This window comes from Borostomias antarcticus, assembly GCF_949987555.1.
Source record: "Borostomias antarcticus genome assembly, contig: scaffold_338, whole genome shotgun sequence".
In the NCBI taxonomy this organism is placed as follows: domain Eukaryota; kingdom Metazoa; phylum Chordata; class Actinopteri; order Stomiiformes; family Stomiidae; genus Borostomias; species Borostomias antarcticus.
Genome location: NW_028175731.1, coordinates 22,501 through 27,500, shown reverse-complemented (window position 1 = coordinate 27,500; position 5,000 = coordinate 22,501).

The window sequence follows — 5,000 nt, the reverse complement described above, 5'->3', positions numbered from 1 at the left end:
CACCACCACCACCTCTACCACCACCACCACCACCTCTATCACCACCACCACCTCTATCACCACCTCTACCACCACCACCACCTCTACTACCACCTCTACCACCACCACCACCTCTACCACCACCTCTACCACCACCACCTCCTCTACCACCACCACCACCTCTATCACCACCTCTACCACCACCACCACCTCAACCACCACCACCTCTATCACCGCCTCTACCATCACCACCACCTCTACTACCACCACCACCTCTACCACCACCTCTACCACCACCACCCCCTCTACCATCGACCTGCGGTCGATCGACGCGGTCACGGCTCTTCTCTGTCCTGGCCCCGCAGTGGTGGAATGAGCTGCCCACTGATGTCAGGACAGCAGAGTCGCTGCCCATCTTTCGTCGCAGGCTCAAAACTCATCTCTTCAAGAAGTACTACAACAATCCTCCCACCTAAGCACTTATTATATTGCACTGTACTTTAGATTGTGATTCTTGCACTTTGCCTTCAGCACTAGATTATGCTCTTAGTCACTTGTTTGTTTTAGAAAGAAGATGCACTTGTGAGTTCTGGCAAGTAGTAGTACATTGGCTCTTCCTACGTTAAATGCAATTATTGTTAGTCACTTTGGATAAAAGCATCTGCTTAATGACTGTAATGTAATGTAATGTAATGTACCACCACCACCACCCCTACCACCACCTCTACCACCACCACCTCCACCATCACCACCTCTACCACCACCACCTCTACTACCACCATCACCACCTCTACTACCACCACCTCTACCACCACCACCTCTACCACCACCACCTCCACCATCACCACCTCTACTACCACCACCTCTACCACCACCATCACCACCTCTACTACCACCACCTCTACCACCACCACCTCTACTACCACCACCACCACCTCTACTACCACCACCACCTCTACCACCACCACCTCTACCACCACCTCTACCACCACCTCTACCACCACCTCTACCACCACCTCTACCACCACCACCTCTACCACCACCACCTCTACTACCACCACCTCTACCACCACCACCTCTACTACCACCATCACCACCTCTACTACCACCACCTCTACTACCACCACCTCTACCACCACCACCTCTACTACCACCACCTCTACCACCACCACCTCTACTACCACCACCACCACCTCTACCACCACCACCACCTCTACCACCACCTCTACCACCACCTCTACCACCACCTCTACCACCACCACCACCTCTACCACCACCACCTCTACCCCCACCACCTCTACTACCACCACCTCTACCACCACCACCTCTACTACCACCATCACCACCTCTACTACCACCACCTCTACCACCACCACCTCTACTACCACCACCACCACCTCTACCACCACCACCACCTCTACCACCACCACCTCTACCACCACCTCTACCACCACCACCTCTACCACCACCACCTCTACCACCTCCTCTACCACCACCTCCTCTACCACCACCTCTACTACCACCATCACCACCTCTACCACCACCACCTCTACCACCACCACCACCTCTACCACCACCACCTCTACCACCACCTCCTCTACCACCACCTCCTCTACCACCACCTCTACCACCACCACCTCTACCACCACCACCTCCTCTACCACCACCACCTCTACCACCACCACCTCTACCACCACCTCTACCTCTACCACCACCTCTACCACCACCACCTCTACCACCACCACCACCACCTCTATCACCACCTCTACCACCACCACCACCACCACCACCACCACCACCACCTCCTCTACCACCACCACCACCTCTACCACCACCACCACCTCTACCACCACCACCTCTACCACCACCACCACCTCTACCACCACCTCTACCACCTCTACCTCTACCACCACCAACCTATTATTCTCTTTCTTTCTTTCTTTCTTTCTTGCTTTCTCTCTCTCAGATAATGAGGGAACTGAGGATCTGTCCATCCCCGAGGCACAGCACCTGGAACAGGCCGTCTGCACCTCTCTCTCTCTCTCTCTCTCTCTCTCTCTCTCTGTCTCTGTGGATGTGGAGAAGGCAGACTTTGGACTCCAGCCAGACTTGTTTTCATATCCTCCAGTCTCTGCTTTTCTCAATCATATTCAGACTATTATCCTTAGTTCGTTGTATCATGTATACTATGCAAACAGGTCATATTCATATTTGAATATACAACCGTTTACACCCATTTGTAAATCTGTATTGTTAATTATAATTCATCATTTATCTACAAATAAATGTATACGAGGTTTATGAAGGATAGTCTATATGAAATTTTGCTGCACATTAGTAAGTGTCCTTTTCAACTACGTGTCTGCGTCTGGCTGTCTATCCCTTTTACAGTAGCACAGTACTGTACACCCCCTCATTGTCTCTCCATCCCCTCCTCTCTCTCTCTCTCCCTCTCTCCCTTCCTCCCTCTCTCTCTCCTCCTCTCCCTATCACTCTCTCTCCAGAGAGATTCTGCCGAGTGGAGTCAATTAAAAGCGTACACCTCAGTGAGGTGTGTGCGTGTGTGTGTGCGCGTGTGTCTGTGTGTGCATGTGTGTGTGTTTGTGTGTATGCGTGTGTCTGTGTGTGTGTGTGTGTCTGTGTGTGTGTCTGTGTGTAGTGTGTGTGTGTTTGTGTGTAGTGTGTGTGTGTGTGTGTGTGTGTGTGTGTGTGTGTGGAGGAGGAGCCTCCCCTGGGTCAGTAAGGCTCTGTATCGCTGCAGACTCCTGTGAAAACCCCTCCAAAGGGACTGGGACAGCTGTGACCAACCTCCAGCTTCTGAGGCGATAACAAGCCTTATTAGATACTCAGCCTCCTCCCATCTCTTTCTGTCTCTCACACACACACACACACACACACACACACGTTCAAACACACGCACGCACGCGTGCACACACACACACACACACAGAAACACATACATACGCGCACACACACAGAAAGACACAAGTGCAGATACACAGAAACACACACACACACACACACCATACACAGATGCAGATGTATACTGTATTTCTCTTTTTCATCCCAACCCTCTCCCCACAGTTGGCACCATGGCATAGCACAATGACAGCAATGGATTTATTTGTCAAGAGAGCACAACTTCATATAAAATGAAGATGCATCGTGCAAAACACTCACACAGGTAAATGAAAAAAGCTCTCAAGCACACACTTGAACACAAGCCCATCAACTCCAAAATCGCGGGATTACAATGGAAATGCAATATCCTTGCTTGCTCTGAACATGAAGACGAATCCCATCCACAAAACCACAAAGGCGCAGAGACCAAAGGCTTCTTTTTGTTTTGATTTATTCAACAGTCACCAGATGATGAGATACATTCCCTTAAAAAAGAAATTGACAACAAAATTGATATTCTTTTCCGTTAAAAACTATCATACAATATTCTCAATATATAGATTTTGTACAAAATAAAAGTAATTGAAACCATAAAGGATGTGTGACGTAACAAAAACCGAAGGGAAAAAAATCATGAAAAGCAAAATGGAAGTTGACTCACAAACTACCACACTCGGGGGTGACAAAGACCACCAAATCTCTTTAATAAATATAGTCAATTAACCATCATATATAACTCTATTTCTTATATTAGGGCATTGCTAGGCCTCTGTAGCACAGGCCGCCATAATAGCCCCTTTGGAGTTCCTGGAGATAAAGGACTTCCCTAACAAATGTCATACTCTGAGATTGAGAGAGAGAGGGAACCATTTAAATAATGGTATTAATCTCAAGAACAGGTCTGATAGTCATGTGCCATACTTGACCTTTGGCTGGAATGGTACACCCCGTTTCCTCCCCGTTTGCAGTACTTGGTGGTGCGGTCCGCAGCGCAGTGTTGCACAGAGGGCCGCTTGAGAATAAGGGGTGCCTCAACGCTAGTGTTGAGCAAGAGTGTGGTAGCGAGGGCTGGGGTACACTAGGGTACACTAGGGTACCCCCCACTGGGCACATACACACGGACAAGGGGGGGGGGGGGGAGGGGGGGTTCACAATCCCCTAATCTTTTCGTAGCATGGTACATCCCATGCCGTCGGGAAAAAAAACAATTAACCCGGTCTGTCCTCGGAACCTCAACAACACAACGACAACAACGAGAGAGAACAACGACAAAATAAACACACACAGAGTGGATATGGTCAGAACAACCCTGTTTGACAGAGAGATTAACGCCCATCCCATCGGCTGATTGTTTTCTCCGCCTCTCCCCCCTTCCGCCCGGCGTCTCCAGCTGTGTGACCCGCACCGCGCCCCGGCAACGCCCCCGCACCGTCCCCAGCAACGCCAGCCCCGACAGTAGCAAGGGAACACGGACTACGGAAGACCGTGATGATGAAGATGATGATGAGGGGGGGGGGGGAGATTATCCTGCTTTGTCCGTGAGCGGGTGTTTAACCCGTTTTCCTTCTTTTCGTCTGCTGTGCCCTCTGTTGACGGGCGAACGGCCAGTTAGATTGGCTCACTTGGCACGGGCGTGGCGTCAAGGCCCCGCCCCTCAGCGCGCTACGTGAGCGGCCGGGAGCGTGCGGCCGGGCGAGAGGGGGGCGAGTGGGGGGCGAGAGAGGGGCGAGTGGGGGGTGAGAGAGGGGGGCGGAGCGCGGCGTTAGATTCACAACGATGATGCATGGCTCCAGCATCACTTTGGAGATTAAAAACAAGATGCTGAATTTCAATCAAGCGACATTAATGGCTCTGTGTGGCATGATCAATTTGTGTCCTCTGGCGCAGGGAGAGTGAGAGAGAGAGAGAAGAGAGAGAGAGAGAGAAGAGAGAAAGACAGACAGAGAGAGAGAAAGAGGGAGAGTAAAAGAGAGAGAGAGAAGAGAGAGAGAGAGAGAAGAGAGAGACAGACAGAGAGAGAGAAAGAGGGAGAGAGAGAGGAGAGAGAAGAGAGAGAGACAGACAGAGAGAGAGACAGACAGAGAGAGAGAGAAAGAGGGAGAGAGAGAGAGAGAGAGAGA